Here is a 20,179-nt window from a genome sequence, read left to right as displayed (position 1 = left end):
TTTGTTTGTACGGCCCTTTTTTACAATTGAAAGTTTCAAGATAATTAAGGCCATTTGTAGGGTGGAAGAACAAATTAAGAGAAGGGAGAAAATAAAACATACTCCAACCACAGAGAGAAGGTTAATGATCTGCAAACTGCTTAATAGAAAGTAGAGACCTCTGATGTTATCAAAGATTGCCTTAGTGAGCCGATCAAAATAACATTAAAGCGTGTAAATAACTAAGATGGGGAAAAGCCCACACAAGGATAAAAAAGGGAATAAGATGGAGTAGATGGGGGGAAAATTGAGACATCAGAGATCTGAAATGAAATTGAAAATACTGGAAAACAGTTGGCCCGCCAATCCCCCAAAGAGAAAAAAAGGTCAATACCTTTGTTTTTATATTCAATATGAAACCTGGAATCTTATTCAGATAACTGACCAATCGAGTGATGCATTTATTGCAAGGATTCACCTTCAGGTGTCAATGATCTTAAGTAGAAGCAAGTCAAAAACTTATGAACAATTTATAATTATAAGACATTTCCTACATGACAACAGTGACCACTTCAAAAGTACTTAATTGTCTGTAAAGCGCTTTGGGACATCATGAAGTTGTGAAAGGTGCTACAGTATATAAATGCAAGTCATTCTTTGTTTCTTTCTATCTATTCTTTCTTTAGATGAGTACTTGAGAGAATAGGGAATAAAAAGATATGCTGAATGGCTGAGCTGAGGTAGATGGATTGGAAGGAGACTCGTGTGGAATATAAACACCAGTACAGACTAGTTAGGTCGAATTGCCTGTTTCTGTGCTGTATATTCTATGTAATTCTATTTATATTTTGAATGGCTTTTTCTACCTGGACTCCCACCTTTAAAGTTGTACCCCTAGATTTCTCTGTTCCTCTGCTCTGTTAAAAATCTTAATATTTAGGATGTACTTCCTGTTATATCTTTGGTATTTCTTTACTCATTTTTACTCTAGATAGTTTTGGCTTCTGTGTCAGACTACCTCATAGGTAAGCTCTCACTTATGTGCCCCAGAGAGCATTTTCACTTGCCCTAAGTAAATTCATAACATGCCCAGAGGACAAACAGAAAGCAGTTTCAGTTTTATTTCGACTATTGGTTTTACCATGTGATCCTTCTTGTCACTTGAGATATTGGGGCTATTCCTATAGAGTCCTAACGGCACAGAAGGAGGCCATTCGGCCCATCGAGTCCGTGCCGGCTCTCTGTAGAGCAATCCAGTCAGTCCCATTCCCCCGCTCTATCCCCGTAGCCCTGCAAGTTTATTTCCCTCGAGTGCCTATCCAGTCTCCCCTTGAAAACATTGAGTGTGTCCACTTCCACCACTTCCGTCGGCAGCGAGTTCCAGGTCCTCACCACTAGCTGCGTAAAAAGATTTTCCTCACGTCCCTTCTGTATCTCTTGCCCGAAACCTTAAATCTGTGTCCCCTAGTCCTTGTACCATCAACGAGTGGGAACAGCCTTTCCCAGTCTAGCCTATCCAAACCCGTCATAATCTTGTACACCTCTATCAAATCACCCCTCAACCTCCTTTGCTCTAATGAAAACAAATCCAGCTACTCCAACCTGTCCTTGTAGCTAAGATCCCCCATCCCCAGAACTATTCTGGTAAATCTCCTCTGCACTCTCTCAAGGGCCTTCACATCCTTCCTAAAGTGTGGTGACCAGAACTGGGCGCAATACTCCAGTTGTGGCCTAACTAGCGCTTTATAAAAGTTCAGCATAACTTCTCTACTTTTGTACTCAATACCTCTAATTATGAAACCCAAGATCCCATATGCTTCGCTAACCATTCTCTCAATATGTCCTGCCGCCTTCAGGGACCTATGCACTGACTCCCAGTTCCCTCCGACCCTGCACACTCTTTAAAACTGTGCCATTAAGTGTATATTGCCTCTCCCTGTTCCTTCTGCCAAAATGCATCACCTCACACTTCTCTGTATTAAATTCCATCTGCCACTTGTCTGTCCATTCTGCTCGCTTTTCTATGTCCTGTTGCAGTTGATTGGTATCATCCTCACTGTTTGTCACACCCCCAAGTTTGGTGTCATCGGCAAATTTAGAAATTCTACTTTGTATTCCAATATCCAGGTCATTTATATATAACAAAAAAAGCAGTGGCCCCAGCACTGATCCTTGGGGAACACCACTGTCTACCATCCTCCAGTGTGAAAAACAGCCATTTACCACAACTCGCTGTTTTCTGTCTTTAAGCCAATTCCTTATCCAAGCTGCCACTGACCCACCCATTCCATGAGCCTCAATTTTGTTAACCAGCCTTCTATGTGGTACTTTGTCAAACGCCTTCCTAAAATCCATGTAGACAACATCCATTGCATTCCCTTCATCGATCCTCCCTGTTACTTCATCAAAAAATTCAATTAGATTAGTCAAACATGATCTGCCTTTTACAAATCCATGTCGGCTCTCCTTAATTAGCTTAAACCTTTCCAAGTTCCCATTAATTTTTTCCTTGATTATTGTTTTTAAAACTTTACCCACCACTGATGTTAAACTGACCGGCATGTAGTTACTAGGATTGTCCTTACACCCTTTCTTGAACAATGGTGTCACATTTGTCACTTTCCAATCCTCAGGCACCTCCCCCGCATCTAGGGAAGATTGGAAAATTATGGCAAACCCTTCCACTATCTCCTCCCCCAATTCCCTTAGCAATCTGGGATGCAAGCCATCTGGACCAGGCAACTTGTCCACTCTAAGCATACCCAGCCTTTCTAGTACATCCTGTCTATCAATTTTCACCCCTTCCATTGCTTCTTCCTTTTCCACGGCTACTGATATTTTGTCAGCATCCACCTCCTTAGTAAATACCGATACAAAGTACTCATTGAGTATTCTAACCTTGTCCTGCGCCTCTAAGCATATATCACCTTCTTTGTCACTAATAGACCCCACCCCGCCTCTTACTACCTGCTTACTGTTTACATGCCGGTAGAAGATTTTTGGGTTCCCTTTTATGTTAACCGCCATTCTACTCTCATATTCTCTTTGCCAATCTTACTTTCATCTTCCCTATCAACTTATTGTATATGGTCGGGTTCTCCCTTGAAGAATTCACCTGACATGCATCATGCACCCTTTTTTTGTTTCATCATCTTCTCTATCTCCCTCGTCATCCAATGAGCTCTTGCTTTGGTTCCCTTACCCTTCCCTCTTGTTGGAATGTACCTAGCCTGTACTTGGAACATCTCCTCCTTAAAGATCACCCGTTGTTCCGTTACAGTTTTTCCTGTCAGTCTTTGGTTCCATTTTACCCTGGCTAGATCCTTTCGCATCCCATTGAAGTTAGCCCTATTCCAGTTTAGAAGTTCTACTCTAGATTGTTCCTTGCTCCTCTCCATTGCTAATCTAAATCTTATGATACGATGATCACTCGTACCCAAGTGTTCTCCCACAGACACTTGATCGACCTGGCCCACCTCATTCCCCAGCACCAGATCCAGCAATGCCTCCTTCCTAGTTGGGCCAAGAACATACTGGTCAAGGAAAATTTCCTGAACACATTTCAAAAAATCTTCCCCCTCCTTTCCCTTTACCCTAGCATTATCCCAATCGATATTTGGGTAATTAAAGTCCCCCAATATCACCACTCTTTCGGTCTTGCATATCTCTGCGATTTCCCTGCAGATTTGCTCCTCTTCCTCCCTCTCACTATTTGGAGGCCTATCGAATACCCCCAATAGCGTGATCATACCCTTTTTGCTCCTCAACTCTAACCAAATGGATTCTGTCCTTGTCCCCTCAAGAACATCCTCCCTTTCCAACACTACAATGTCTTCCTTAATCAGCACTGCCACCCCGCCTCCCTTTTTTCCTTCCCTATCTTTTCTGAACACCTTGTACCCTTGAATATTAAGTGCCCAGTCCTCACCGTTTTTAAGCCACGTTTCCGTTATTGCCACAACATCATATTGCCACATGGCTAATTGTGCTTGTAGCTCACCAACCTTATTTACCATACTTTGTGCATTTATGTACATGCATTCTAAACTCATTTTTGAATTTTTCGTAGTCTTTCTTAGTCTGCTCCTATCTAATATGCTACTACTTCTGCCTCTAGTACTACTTTCTTCTCTAGTACTATCCTAACACTCACTCTTTTATGCACCTTATTCCTCTTTTCTACTCCTAAATGCTGGTGCCCATCCACTTGCCAAGCTAGTTTAAATTCTCCCCAACAGCACTAGCAAACCTCCCCGCGAGAATATTGGTCCCGGCTCTGTTGAGGTGTAACCCGTCCGGCTTGTATAGGTCCCATCTTCCCCAGAAACGGTCCCAATGCCTCAGGAATCTAAAGCCCTCTCTGCTGCACCATCTGTCCAGCCACGCATTCATCCGTTCTATCCTCCTATTCCTGTATTCACCAGCACGTAGCACTGGGAGTAATCCGGAGATTACTACCTTTGAGGTCCTGCTTTTTAATCTCTCTCCTAGCTCCCTAAACTCTGCCTGCAGGACCTCATCCCTCTTTCTGCCTATGTCGTTGGTACCGATATGGACAACAACCTCTGGCTGTTCATCCTCCCCCTTCAGAGTGTCCTGCAGCCGCTCAGAGAAGGCTAAGAGCTGATTGAAAAGTGTTTTTTTCTAAATCATGAAGGGTTTTGAGAGGCTGAATTGGGAAAGAATAATCTCTCTGGTTAGGGAGTCTGACAAAGTATCATCAACTTTAATAGAGTAAAGAGAGAGGTTAGGAAAAATTTCTTTGTGCAGAGAGCATGGAATGCTTTGCCACAGGGAGTGGCTGTGACAGATATCATCACTTCTTTTAAGCAAAGAGTATATAAACATTTGAAACAAAGATACAAGACTACAGGGTGAAAGCAGAGCTGTGGGATTAATTTTGCATTTCTCTACCAAAGAGCTAGCACAGACAAAATGGGTGAATAACCTTCATCTGTGCTTTAAACTTCTTTGATCAATGTATGTCTTTCTCCTATCTGTTAGATCCGTGATTCTGAGAGTATGATGTTTTTCAATAACTACACGGATGCTGTAACTTAACAATCAACAGGTATTTACTGGAGTAGGGTAGTCTCAAGACTGGGGGTACGGAGGCATGCTCAAGGCTTATATACAGGTGTGGTCACTGCCGGTACTTCAGTATACAGGAGCTGTAAAAGTAGTTCTCTATTAAAGGTACATACACTACAATTCCTCCCCTTTTAGATTAGCAGTACCCATAATATTCAAGTACAATTAACATTTTAACATGTACATTAAACAACAATAGTCCATTTATAGATTCAGTCTTTGGGGCGGCTTCCTGATCCTTTCGGGATAGCGCCTTTCCTGAGGTTCTTGTTCTTGGTGCGGAGGCGATTCTGGCCCCTTTTCGTCGGTTAGTTCATCGGTTTCCACTGCTACTGGTTCGGAGGTAGATGCTACCGGTATGCCGGGTTCATCCCCAGGTACGTGAGACATGGGGTTGACTCATTCCTGTGACGCTAAGATCTGATCGACGTGGCGTCTCACAATGTTCTCCCCGACATCCACTGTGTACATTAATGGCCCCTGCCTTGTGCATATCGTTCCGGGTTGCCATTTCTCTGTTCAGTAGTCACGGGCCAAGACTGGTTGTCCTACGTTGAAGCTCCTTGTCGGCTTCTCATTGATGTGCTGGAATTGTTTATCCTCAACATTTCTTCGCACATTTGGTCTGAGCAAGTCCAGACGAGATCTCAACCTTCGGCTAAAGAACATCATGGCCGGGGTCTGGTTGGTAACTGCATGTGTCGCGTTTCGGTAGGCTAATAAGAAATTGTCCACCTTATGCTGTAGTGGAATTTCATCGTCGCACATGGCCTTTATTGCCTTCTTAAAGGTTTGTACGAATCTCTCAGCCAATCCATTCGTGGCTGGATGATACGGGACGGATGTGTAATGCCTTACCCCATTCTCATAAATTTTCGAAACTCTTCGGACACAAACTGTGGTCCATTATCAGAGCAAATCTGCTCTGGCAAGCTGTTCCTGGCAAATATGGTCCGTAGGACTGCAATCGTTTTCTCTGTAGTGGTTGAGGACATTTTTATCACCTCAGGCCATTTCGAATGAGCATCCACTGCTATTAAGAACATTGAGTCCATGAATGGACCAGCGAAATCAATATGCACCCATTGCCATGGCGAGGGCGGGCCACTCCCATGGGTGTAGAGGGGCATGTGGTGGTGCATTTTGGACCTTCTGGCATCCTGAGCAGCTCTTGGTTAGGTCTTCGATTTGTTGATCGATTCCCGGCCACCACACATAAGCCCTAGCAAGGCTTTTCATTTTCACTCCCCCCAGATGACCTTCATGAAGCTCATTTAGCGCTCTCTCCCTTAACTTGGGTGGAATCACCACTCTGGATCCACACATCACTGTCCCCTGGCATACTGACAGCTGTTCTCTTCTGGATGAGAATGCTGGCAACAGTGAGTCGCCATGTGTTGGCCATCCCCTCACCGTCAAATTATATACCCAAGACAGCGTCGGATCATTGCGGGTCTCCTTCTCTATATCCGCATTCGTTACTGGCAATTGTTCAATTATTGACGAATAAAATATCTCGATAGGGTCCACTGCTGGTGCTTCCTCCACAGTAGGCAGTGGCAAGCGTGATAGCCCATCAGCGTTTCCATGCTGTTTCGTGCCTTTATATTCTATTTCATATTGATTCGCCCCTAGAAACAGGGACCATCTTTGTAACCGTTATGCAGTCATCACTGGAACGCCCTTCTTAGGATTAAAGATGGAGACAAGTGGTTGGTGGTCAGTCAGCAAGGTGAACTTCTGCCCATGCAGATAGTGGTTGAATTTTTTTACTCCCCATGCTAGGCTGAGGGCCTCCCTGTCAATCTGGGCGTAGTTGCGCTCGGCTGAGGTTAGTGACCGAGACGCAAAGGCTACTGGCCTCTCCAACCCGTCCGGGAATTTGTGCGACAGCACCGCTCCAATACCATAAGGTGATGCATCACATGCCAAACGAATTGGTAGTGCTGGGTTGAAATGGGCCAACACCTCTTTTGATGTGATCAATTCTTTACACTTCTGGAAAACTCGTCTACGTTCATCATTCCACTTCCATGGTACCCCTGTTTGCAGTAGGGTGTTCAGTGGGTGTAATACCGTGGACAAATTTGGTAAGAACTTATGGTAGTAGTTTACCAGCCCGAGGAACGACCTCAGCTGTGACACATTTTCCGGTGGTGGAGCCTTGACTACTGCCTCAATCTTTTCAGGGGACTTATGTAACCCCTCTTCATCGATGACGTGGCCACAATACGGGATCTGCTTCTGGAAAAACTCGCACTTGTGGCGATTAGCTCGTCGCCCATATTCCTTTAATCTGGTGAGCACCTTCTCCAAGTTGGCGAGGTGATCACTCTCATTTTCGCCCGTGACCAGGATGTCGTCCAAATAACACTGGGTCCCTGGAATCCCTTGCAGGACTTGATCCATCGCCCTTTGCCAAATAGCCGGAGCCGATGCTACCCCGAACACCAGCCGGTTGTATTGATAGAGACCTTTGAGTGTTGATCGTGAGGTATTGTTTCGAGGCTTCTTCTACCTCCATTTGCAAGTACGCCTGGGCTAGATCAATTTTGGTGAAGCGTTTACTTCCAGATAGTGAGGCGAAAATAACCTCAATTCGTGGAAGCGGATATTGTACCGTGTGAAGGACTGGGTTCACTATCACCTTAAAATCCCTACAGATGCGGACCTTCTTTCGTTCCCCAGGCGTATTACTCAACGACCTCTTCATTACAGAAACGATGGGTGTAGCCCACTCGCTCCAGTCTACTTTGGACAGTACTCCTGAATGTTCCAACCCTTCCAGCTCTGCTTCGACGGCTGGTCTGATCGCATAAGGCACTGGTCTGGCCTTAAGAAAGTTTGGGCTTGCATTTTCCTCTATTTTAATCGTTGCTGTTATGCCTTTTAGTGTTCCGAGTCCCTCCTGGAACACTTCTTTTGCATCAGTTAGCATTTTTGACAGTCGTCCAGGTGTGATGTCGTCATCCTTTTTGGCCTCAACCTTCAGTGCCTGTATGGAATGCCAATCTAATTGTATTTTCCGGATCCATTCACGTCCTAGCAGTGGTGGTCCTCCATCTGGCAATACATATAAGTCCATTTTAGGTATTTCCTGGCCTTTGTATATCACTTTCACCCTTATTTTTCCTTTGGGGTAGACTTTTTGCCCTGTGTACGTCTTCAAGACAATCTCTGTAGCTTTCAAGGGTATATGTGAAAATAGCCGCTTGTAGTCCCTTTGGTTTATGACTGTTAGGGCTGATCCTGTGTCCAATTCCATTTTCACTTGGACTCCGTCTATCTTGAGTGTAACCCAGATAGTCTGGTGATCCTCCATTTTGGTTACCTTATGTAGTTTCAGACAACCCAGCTCCCTGCTTCCGGAGTCTGTGTCACTTTTCTGTTCGTCTGAACTACTGTCCATCACCTTGTGTACCTTGTGTACCTTTTTGTACTTCTCCTGTGGAGATTTCTTGCTGTTGGTTTTCTTCCCAGACCTGCAGACTCTTGCTATGTGTCCTGCTTTTCCACACTGTCTGCACACTTGGTCCTTGAACCAACAATCCTTCTGGTCGTGTGTTGTTCTGCCGCAGTGATAACACTTCCCTGTTCCATAGGACATTTCATTGGTGCCATATTCTTGCGGTCTCCATTGTATCTCTGCAGCGCCCCTTGTGGCTGCTTCGTGTGATACTGCCATACTGAAAGCCTTGTCCAGCGTAAGATCCTTTTCTGATAGAAGCCGTTTCTGGGTTCCTTCACTTTGAAGCCCACACACAAACTTGTCCCTTAACGTATCTGCTAGTCCCACTCCAAACTGGCAGTGTTTCGATAGCTTGCGCAGTTCCGTTAAGTACTCAGCATTGCTTTCGTCTTTGTGTTGGTTCCTTTTATGGAACTTAAATCGTTCTGCTATCAGCAGCGGTGTGGGGTTTAAGTGGTCCTGTAGGATTTCTACTATGTTTTCGAAATTCTTGTTCACAGGCTTCTCTGGGGTTATTAGGTTTCGCAGTAACCCATAAGTTTTTGCACCCATGGAATTTAACAAAACCAGTGCTTTCCTAGCACCTGGCACTTCATTCGCCCTGCAGTACACCTCAATACGTTCCACATATGTCGCCCAATCTTCGACTTCATTGTCGAACGTAGAGATACTGCCACTCTTCGGCATCCCTGGGTGTGATTTAACTGTCCAAAAATGGTGTCTCCCGCGCTTTCCCTTCTTCCCGCGCTCGCCCTTCTTCTCCGCTGCAGCTTCTAAAAATGGCGTCTCCCGCGCTCTTCCTTCTCCGCGGCTCAATGGTGTCTCCCGCGCTCTCCCTTCTTCTCCCCACGGACACTGTTCAGCCCTTGAGCCCTGGCTGTGCTCTGTGCGTTTTTTTTCTGTGCGCCTTTCCCGTTTCCGCCGCTCGGTCCTGAACCCGGCTGCTGCTTTACCCTCTCTCCGTTTTGTTTTTCCTCAACGCCGCTCGGTTTTCAACCCCCGGCTGCGCCCTGTGCGCTTCACCCTCTATCTTACCCCCTCGACGCTGCTCGGCTTTTTCTCTGCCGTCGGTCGGCTCCAGCCGCCACTGTCCGGGAAGGGTCTGCGCTGAACCTGTCGTCAGTCTGTTGCTGATCGTCGTGGCTGGGGAGCCAAGCCTGGCTCTCCACAGCCTCCCCTGCGATGTTCACTCTCTGCTGGACGATTGGGTGGTTGCTCGTGGTTGACGCCTGTGCTTCTGGCCTCGACTTTCTTCCACCGCCCTCCCGGAGCGAATCCTCGAAGGGAAATGCAGAGTTGCAGGTAGATTCGAATCGCCACTCATCGCCACTGTTAGATCCGTGATTCTGAGAGTATGATGTTTTTCAATAACCACATGGATGCTGTAACTTAACAATCAACAGGTATTTACTGGAGTAGGGTAGTCTCAAGACTGGGGGTACAGAGGCATGCTCAAGGCTTATATACAGGTGTGGTCACTGCCGGTACTACAGTATACAGGAGCTGTAAAAGTAGTTCTCTCTTAAAGGTACATACACTACAATATCCCCTCTTTCTACAGAATATTTCTTCCCATTCACTTCTTCTCCCAACAGATTCTCTTCAACCTCTGGAACAGAAAAGTTTTGAATAATCTGACTTATGACCATCTAAATTAGAAAATAACCAATAAGGAAGAAGTAAATTGGCTGAATAGAACCTATGTATACGACACACTTTATCATGATGATTGAATCCAAATATTACTAATACCAATAGAAGTTAAAACAACACAATATATCAATAAGCTGACATATCATTTGAATAGTTAAGTCAAATTTACAGAGCTGTAAATTTTAAGGTAAGGAAGGAAATTTACTACCAACAAGAGTGAAACTCATTTAAATAACTGGACCTGTGTGTATTTTTAAAAGTGAGATACATTATCCTCCCAGTGGCTGTTGGGGAAAATTGACTGCCAGTGCAGAACTGAGCTATACGGAAGAGGGAGGTCTCAGATTCAATCCCCAGTCTGTTGAGTTAGTTGATCTTGGCTGGGTGCTGATAGGGGTATTACATTCAGCCACAGCATCTGGACTAGGGAAGAGGAAAAATCAGCCAGAATTCTCACTTCCCATCATTAGCTGATGACCTCTGCTGGAAAGTTTGTGTGCGCGTGTGTGCACACACGGATGGAGAGACAACAACAACTTGCATTTATATAGCATCTTTAATGTAGAAAAATGTCCCAAGTCACTTCACAGAGGTTTGTTCATCAGACAAATATGGAAGTCAAGCCAAAGGAGATATTAGGAGAGGGGTGACCAAAAGCTTGGTTAAAGAGGTGGGTTAAGGAGAGGCATAGGGGATTAGGAAGGTAAATACAGAGCATGTGGTTAAGATGGCGGAAGGCATAGCTGCTTTTGGTGGGGTGAATGGAGCTGGAGGTGCTCAAGAAGCCAGAGTTGGAGTAGCGGAGAGTTCTGGGGCGTGGTGGAGGGCGTTGGGGAGGGTAGGAGTTGTAGGGCTGGAGGAGAATATGAAGGAGTTTTAAACATAAGGATAAGAATGATAAATTAGCGGCATTGGGAGACCAGGAGCCAATATAGGTGAACAAGGACGGAGGTGATGAATGAGCAAGACTTGGTGTGAGATAGGGCACGGGCAGCAAGGTTTTGGACTAGTTGAAGTTTACAGAAGGTGGAGGATGGGAAGCTGTCCAGGAGTGCATTGGAATAGTTGAGTCGAGAGGTGCCATCGGCATAAATGAGGAAGCCGCAGAAGCGGGCAATGCGATGAAGGTAGAAGTATTGGTCTTTGTGATGAAGAGGATATGAGGATAGATACGACACCACAGTTTCGAATATGCTAACTCAACTTGAGACAATGGCTGGGAAGGAGAATAGAATTGATGGTAAGGGTATGGAGTTCATGGCGGGGGCCAAAGATGATTGCTTCAGTCTTCCTGATATTTAACTTGAGGAAATTGCAGCTCATCCAAGACTGGATATCAGACAAGCAGTTTAACAACACAGAGGCGGTAAAGGGGGTTTGAGAGAAGTGGTGGAGAGGTAGAGCTGCATGTCATCAGCATACATGTGGAAGCTGACGCCCTGTCATCAGAAGATGTCACCAAGGGGCTGAATGTAGATGAGCAAGAGGAAGGGGCTAAGATCCTTAGGGACTCCAGAGTTAGTGGTGGAGAGGTAGGAAGAGAAGTAATTGCTGGAGATTTTCTAGCTATGATTGGATAGTTAAGAGTGGAACCAAGCGAGGCCAGTCACACTGAGCTGGTCAATGGGGGAGAGGTGTTGGAGGAGAATGGTGTGGTCAGCAATGTTGAAGGTGTAGTGTCCGTGTGTTGATAAAGACACTGAAGACAGGAGTTGGTTCACAGGTATTTACTAAGCAAAGTCTTGGGGGGGGGGGGGGTGTGTGGGGGGTGGTGTGTGTGTGGGGGTGGTGTGTGTGTGGGGGAGGGGGGTGTGTGGGGGAGGGGGGTGTGTGGGGGAGGGGGGTGTGTGGGGGAGGGGGGTGTGTGGGGGAGGGGGGGTGTGGGGGAGGGGGGGGTGTGGGGGAGGGGGGTAGGGTGTGGGGGAGGGGGGTAGGGTGTGGGGGGGTTTCTAAAGGATATGCACAATACACAGGCTTATATAGCCCAAGTGGCAATTACCGGCATTACGCACACCTGGGGCTCTTAAAGGCACATACACCACAATTCCTCCCCTTTTAGCTAACCAGTACATCATATTTTAAGTAATTATTAATTACATGTTATATGCAAAATAATATACATTGCTGTAATTAATTAATTATAAGTTAGTCTCTCAGGAGGCTTCCTGACTCGGTCCGGATAACGCCTCGGGGGTGTAGTAGTTTCTGGTGGTGTAGTAGGTTCTCCTGGCAAGGCTGATTCGGCTTGAATGCCAGTGTCGGGTTCATCGGGTTCCAGTACCACCGGATCGGAGGTAGATATGGGTATCTCTACTTCATCGTTAGATGTATAGAGTGGTGGTGTAGGTTGTCCCTTTTCGGATGACTTTATGATTTGGTCAGCATGGCGCCTTATTATGCTTTCTCCGATGTCCACGGTATACATCAGTGGTCCTAGTCGTGTGCAGATAGTTCCAGGCTGCCATTTCTCGGTACGAAACCTGTTGGCCTATCTGGAAGGCCCTAGTTGGCCTTTCATTCATGCCTTGAAACTGCCGGTTCTCCACGTCCCTTCGGATGTTGGGCTTGACCAAATCCAGCCGGCATCTTAGGTTTCTATTGAAGAACATCATGGTGGGAGTTTGGTTGGTAACCATATGTGTTGCATTCCTGTATGCAAATAAGAAGTTATCCACCTTGTGCTGAAGTTTTATGTCTTCATTACCCATGGCCTTTATGGCCTTCTTGAAGGTCTGGACAAACCTTTCAGCCAATCCATTGGTGGCGGGATGGTATGGGGCGGACTTTTAGTGCTTTACCCCATTGTTTTTTAAGAACTTTCTGAATTCTTCGGACACAAATTGCGGTCCATTATCAGAACATATCTGTTCCGGCAGCCCATTCCTGGCAAATATGGTCCTTAATACTGTGATGGTTTTTTCCGTGGTGGTGGAGGACATCTTTATTACCTCCGGCCACTTGGAGTGTGCATCAACCGCGATTAAGAACATTGAGTCCATAAATGGACCAGCAAAGTCGATGTGCACCCTTTGCCAGGGAGATGAGGGCCACTCCCATGGATGTAGAGGGGCTTGTGGTGGAGCGTTTTGGACCTTCTGGCATCCTAGTCAGCTCTTGGTCATTTCTTCGATGTCTCCATCGATACCTGGCCACCATACAAACGCCCTGGCTAGGTTCTTCATTTTCACTCCACCCAGATGTCCCTCGTGAAGCTCCTTTAGCACTTTATCCTGGAGTTTGGGTGGAATCACCACTCTGGATCCACACATCAAGGTTCCTCGGCACACTGACAGCTGTTCTCTTCTTTGAGAGAATGCTGGCAACAGTGGTTCGCCATGTGCTGGCCATCCCTTCACTGTTAAATCGTAGACCCGTGAGAGAGTCGGGTCATTTCTTGTCTCCCTTTCAATGGCAGAATTTGTCACTGGTAGACATTCCACTATGGTAGAGTGGAATATCTCTACTGGGTCTACTGTAGGTGCCTCTTCTATCGTTGGCAACGGTAGGCACGATAAACCGTCAGCATTCCCATGCTGTTTTGACCCTTTGTATTCTATGTTGTATTGGTGTGCCCCTAGAAAAAGGGACCACCGCTGTAACCTTTGTGCTGTCATAATGGGAACACCCTTTTTAGGGTTGAATATGGAGATGAGGGGTTGATGGTCAGTCAACAAGGTAAATTTTTGTCCGTGTAGGTAATGGTTGAATTTCTTTACTCCCCATACCAGGCTGAGTGCTTCCCTGTCGATTTGGGCATAGTTACGCTCAGCTGAGTTCAATGAGCGTGACGCAAAAGCTATCGGCCGTTCCGAGCCATCAGGGAATTTATGCGATAATACTGCTCCTATGCCGTAAGGGGATGCATCGCACGCCAGTCTGATTGACAGTGATGGGTTGTAATGAGCCAAAACTTCTTTGGATGTGATTAAGTCTTTGCATTTACGGAAGGCATTTTTGCAGTCTTCGTTCCATTTCCAAATTACTCCTGTTTGTAGCAGTTCATTAAGAGGGTGTAGAAGAGTTGATAAATTACTATCATAAATTTTTACCGAACTTATAAATCCCAGGAACGACCTTAATTGTGAAACATTTTCAGGCGCTGGGGCTTTTATGACCGCCTCAATTTTTTCAGGTGACTTATGCAACCCTTCCTTATTTATTATGTGGCCACAATATGATATTTGATTTCGGAAAAATTCGCACTTGGGGCGATTTGCTCGTAGGCCCCGTTCTCTCAGCCTAGTGAGCACCTGCTCTAAATTGGCAAGGTGCTCGTTGTCATTTTCTCCTGTTACAAGGATGTCGTCTAGGTAGCATTGAGTCCCCGGAATCCCTTGGAGGACTTGCTCTATAGCTCTTTGCCAGATAGCTGGAGCTGATGCTACTCCGAAAACTAGTCGATTGTACTGGCACAGACCTTTGTGTGTATTTATCGTGAGATATTTTTTAGAGGCCTCTTCAACCTCCATCTGTAGATATGCCTGTGCTAAGTCAATTTTGGTGAAACGTTTCCCTCCGGATAGTGAGGCGAAAATATCTTCTATCCTTGGAAGAGGATACTGTACCGTGTGAAGGACCGGGTTTACAGTCACCTTGAAGTCTCCACAGATGCGAATTTTTCTCTGTTCTTCAGATCCATCACCCTTCAATGCTTTCTTCATGACTGGGACGATGGGTGTTGCCCACTCGCTCCAATCTATTTTAGATAATACGCCTGCCTTTTCCAAATTCTCCAGCTCTGCCTCGACTGCTGGACGAATTGCGTATGGCACCGGTCTTGCCTTAAAAAACTTGGGAATTGCTGCATCTTCTACTTTTATTGAAGCGGTGATGCCTTTCAAGGTTCCTAGTTTCTCTCGAAATACTTCCTTGGCGTTGGCCAAGATGTCTTTCAATCGTTCAGGTATGACGTCATCATCATTTTTTTCCTTACTGGTCACCGTCAGTGCCTGAATGGAGTGCCAGTCTAAACGTATTTTTCTGATCCATTCACGTCCCAACAGCGGTGGACCACCATCTTGTAGAACATATAAATACAACTTCTGTATTTCCTTGCCGTTGTATACAACAGGCACCCTTATTTTTCCTTTGGGGTATACTTTCTGCCCCGTATATGTTTTCAAGATAATGGATGTATCTTTTAAAGGTATATGCGGAAATAGCCGCTCGTAATCCCGTCGATTTATGACGGTCAGAGCTGATCCTGTATCTAGCTCCATTTTAACTGGGGACCCTGCTATTGTGAGGGTAACCCAAATGGTCTGGTAATCTTCTTTGGCAATTACATTATGTAATTTGAGAGAGCTTAGTCTCTTGTTCCCAGAGTCGCTATCGCTCTTCTGGTCTTCGGAGCTACTGTCCGTCATCATTTGTACCTTTCTGTGCTTTTCCTTATTGATTCTTTTCCCGTTAGTGGATTTTTTATTTTCAGATCGGCACACACGTGGAATGTGTCCCATCTTTCCGCATCGCCCGCATGTTTTTTCCTTGAACCAGCAGTCCCTCTGGTCATGGGTGGATCTGCCGCAGCGATAACATCTCTCGAAACCCCGTGTCATTTCATGGGTGCCGAAGTCCTGTGGCCTTTGCTGTATCTTTGCAGCTCCTATTGCACTGAAAGCTTTGTCCAGTGTTAAATCTTTTTCAGAAGATACCTTTTTTTGTGTTTCTACACTTAGGGGATCGCAGATGAATTTGTCTCGCAGAGAATCTGCCAGTCCTGCCTCGAATTGGCAGTGTAGAGTATCAGCAATCTCCTCAAAATTCTTGTCCATCGGTTCGGCTGGAGTGATTAAGTTTCGTAACAGCTTGTATGTCTTTGCGCCCATTAGATCCAGAAGCACTGAAGCTTTTTTTTCATCTTCTATTCCATTTGCGGTGCAATATACCTCCACTCTTTCCACATATGTGGTCCAATCCTCTATCTTGTTATCAAAAACATCAATATTGCCAAAATTAGGCTCTGTTTCGCTATCAAAAGCATCAATATTGCCAGACTTAGGCATTTCAGAAAAGATATGGCGCTTCCCGCCCTTTTTTTTTTCTCTTTTCTGTAGCAAGATATGGCGCTTCCTGCGCTTTCCCGCCGCTGCTGCCGATAACAACACTGTTTACTGCGGTTCCCGTTCTCTTTATTTTTTTTTAAATTTACTGTTGGAGACTCGTTCCCGCCGGAGGTCTGAACGCTGATCTGCTTGCCGCGCCGGCCATCTCCCGAGTGCTCCCTCCCAGTCCGTTATTGCTTGCCTCCGATTTCGCTGCCTGTCTCAGCTGTAGAGCCCGCCGCTGGAGCCCCAGCCTGACGCCCAGGAAGGATTAGCGCAGTACCTGCCACCAGCTTGGCCAGCTGGTGAAACCACAGCTTCTCTCACGTCCTTGAGTCTTCTGGACGCCGGAGGAATCGATGTCCTTGAGGTGCTGCTGAATTGCCAGTAAGTCCGTTTCCGTAGTGTCCGTGTTTTGATAAAGACACTGATGACAGGAGTTGGTTCATAGGTATTTACTAAGCAAAGTCTGGGGGGTGGGGTGGGGTGAGGGGGGTGGTGTGGTGTGGGGTGGTGGTGTGGTGTGGTGTGTGGGGTGGTGTGGGGGGTGGGGGTGTGGGTGGGGGTGTGTGTGGGTGGACCAAAAAAGAGCAATTTATTAAGAATACACTCAGCTCCATGGAGGAATCCATTGAGTCGAATTGTTTCTGGGACAACTTGAAAACACTACACAAAAAACAACACGACGATTTGTCCATTCAAAATGGGGACACATGGGTAAACCACTTTGAAAAATTATACCAGAAAAACACACTAAGACCAGAGCAACACCAAATACGCAAAAAACTGGAAAAGCTTGAAATGGCCATAAAAGATAACCAAAACCCGCTAGACGCCATAATAACAGAAAAAGAACTACTTGAAAAACTCAAGGACCTGCGACCAGGAAAAGCTTGTGGGACAGACGGCATACTAAACGAGATGATTAAACACGCAGACGACAAACTGAAACTGGCTATCCTAAAACTCTTCAACTTGGTTCTGAGTGTCGGTTATTTCCCTGACATCTGGAACAAAGGACTCATAACACCCATATACAAAAGTGGGGACAAAATCGACCCAAACAACTATCGAGGCATCTGTGTAAACAGTAACCTGGGGAAGGTATTCTGTAGCATCATAAACAAAAGACTTATAAACTTCCTTGAAGAGCACAATGTCTTGAGTAAAAGCCAAATTGGATTCCTGCCAAACTATAGAACATCCGATCATATCTTCACCCTACAGACCCTAATTGACAAACACGTTCACCATAACAAAAGCAAAATCTACGCATGCTTTGTAGATTTCCAGAAGGCTTTCGACTCCATCTGGCATGACGGTTTATTCCTGAAACTTATCGAAAGCGGGGTAGGAGGGAAAACATATGATGTAATTAAATCAATGTATACAAACAATAAATGTGCAGTTAAAATTGGAGACAAACAAACAAAATACTTCCCACAGGGGCGGGGGGTGACGCAGGGCTCGCCAATCTCACCGACACTCTTTAATATTTACATTAATGGATTGGCAAAACTACTTGAACAATCTACAGCACCCGGCCTCACCCTATATGAATCCAAGGTTAAATTCCTCCTCTATGCCGACGACCTGGTTCTGCTGTCACCAACTAAGGAGGGTCTACAGCAGAACCTGGACCTGCTGGAGTCGTACTGCCAGACTTGGGCCCTGACAATAAATCCCCAAAAAACCAAAGTCCTTGTGTTCCAGCAAAGATCCAAACAACATGGACCCACAATAAATTTCACAGTAGGAACAACCAAAATTGAACAAACCACTCACTACACATACTTGGGCTTAAAAATCAGTTCTACGGGAAACTTCAAACTGGCTGTGAATGAACTGAAAGAGAAAGCAAGAAGGGCTTTCTATGCCATCAAAAAATCAATCCAAATAGAAATCCCAATTAGCATTTGGCTCAAAATTTTCAAATCAGTAATTGAACCAATTGCACTCTATGGCAGTGAGGTCTGGGGACCACTAACACAACAAGATTTTGCAAAATGGGACAAACACCCAATTGAGATCCTACATGCGGAATTCTGTAAAAGTATCCTCTGGACTCAAAGGAAAACAGTAAACAACGCATGCAGGGCGGAACTAGGCCAATACCCATTAATAATCACTATCCAAAAAAGAGCCACCAAATTTTGGAACCACCTACAAATGAGCAACCCCCAATGCTATCACTACGACGCCCTGAAATGCCAAGAGCTGACCATAAAGAAGAATACCCTCAGTCAACTAGTCCTGGGACTCAATAAAGTAACTAATAACAATACTAACAATAACCAGTCCCAGGACAGTGACAGGGTAACACAAAGAATTCGACCCAACACAATCGTCGCTAAGCAAAAGGAAAAATATCTGTCATATTGGGCAGAAACAACAAAAACCCAAAGCAAACTCAATTGCTACTTGGCCCTAAACAGACAATACAACATAGCTGATTACCTGACCATGGTAAAGGATAACAAACTGAGAAGAACCTTGACAAGGTACAGACTTAGCGAACATAGCCTAGCGATCGAAAAAGGCAGACACAGGCAGACCAGGCTGCCAAGAGAAGACAGGATATGCTCTCACTGCAGTCAGGGAGTAGTTGAGACAGAGATGCACTTCCTCACAGCCTGTGGAAAATATCAGGGCATCAGAGAGAATTTCTACCAAAAATTCTCACAAATATGCCCTGAATTCAGAAATCTGACTGACAACCAAAAACTCCCATTCCTACTGGGGGAGGAGAGAAGCTGTGTAACACTGGCGGCACACTATGTTACAGCTTGCCATGAACAGAGGGACAACCAGTAAACTAAGACAAGAGTATATATAAACAAGGCGAATGTATATTTATAAACTCAGGGATATACCTGTTTATACACTGTATGAATGGAACCGCGTTTATGTGTTCAACCATAAATGTATTTTGATGCTTTGGCAACATAAGATGTACCTTATCATGCCAATAAAGCGATTTGTATTGTATTGTGTGGGGGGGGGTGTGTGGGGGGGTGGTGGATGTGTGGGTGGTGGGTGTGGGGGGGGATGTGGGGGCGTGTGTGGGGGGGTTGTGTGTGGGGGGGTGGGGGGGTGTGTGTGGGGTGGGTGTGTGGGGGGGGGGGTGTGGTGTGTGGGGGGGGTGGTGCCATGAACAGAGGGACAACCAGTAAACTAAGAAATGAATATATATAAACAATGCGAATGCATATTTATACACTCAGGGATATACCTGTTTATACACTGTATGAATAGAACTGCGTTTATGTGCTCAACCATAAATGTATTTTGATGCTTTGGCAACATAAGATGTAACTTATCATGCCAATAAATCGATTTGAATTGTGAATTGTGTGGGGGGGGTGGGGGTGTGTGTGGGGGGGGGTGGGGGGGGTGTGTGTGGGGGGGTGGGGGGGTGTGTGTGTGGGGGGGGTGTGTGTGTGGGGGGGTGGGGGGGGTGTGTGTGTGGGGGGGTGGGGGGGGTGTGTGTGTGGGGGGGTGGGGGGGGTGGGTGTGTGTGTGGGGGGGTGGGGGGGGTGTGTGTGTGGGGGGGTGGGGGTGGGGGGGGGGTGTGTGTGGGGGGGGGGGTGGGGGTGTGTGTGTGGGGGTGGGGGGGGGTGTGTGGGGGTGGGGGTGGGGGGGGGTGTGTGGGGGTGGGGGTGGGGGGGGGTGTGTGGGGGTGGGGGTGGGGGGGGGTGTGTGGGGGTGGGGGTGTGGGGGGGTGTGGGGGGGTGTGTGGGTGTGTGTGTGGGGGGGTGGGGTGGGGGGGTTTCTAAAGGATATACACAATATACAGGCTTATATAGCCCAAGTGGCAATTACCGGCATTACGCACACCTGGGGCTCTTAAAGGCACATACACCACAGAAGGTTCGAGAGGTCAAGAAAAACAAGAAGGGACAATGCACTATGGTCAGTCACAGAGGAAGTCATTTGTGACTTT

At 46.1% G+C, this 20,179-nt stretch overlaps 1 protein-coding gene across 1 annotated transcript in view; it reads left to right on the top strand.

Annotated features, from left to right (window-relative positions):
• LOC147117082 (ATP-dependent zinc metalloprotease YME1L1-like) overlaps positions 1-20,179 on the top strand; it is a 77,099-nt gene that overhangs the window by 8,501 nt on the left and 48,419 nt on the right. The window lies entirely within an intron of this gene.

Source organism: Somniosus microcephalus, chromosome 5, assembly GCF_052327205.1.
Source record: "Somniosus microcephalus isolate GS21.2 chromosome 5, FLI_Smic_1.0, whole genome shotgun sequence".
Taxonomy (NCBI): domain Eukaryota; kingdom Metazoa; phylum Chordata; class Chondrichthyes; order Squaliformes; family Somniosidae; genus Somniosus; species Somniosus microcephalus.
The sequence above is the reverse complement of the archived record's forward strand: the minus strand, read 5'-3'. Positions and strand labels throughout refer to the sequence as shown.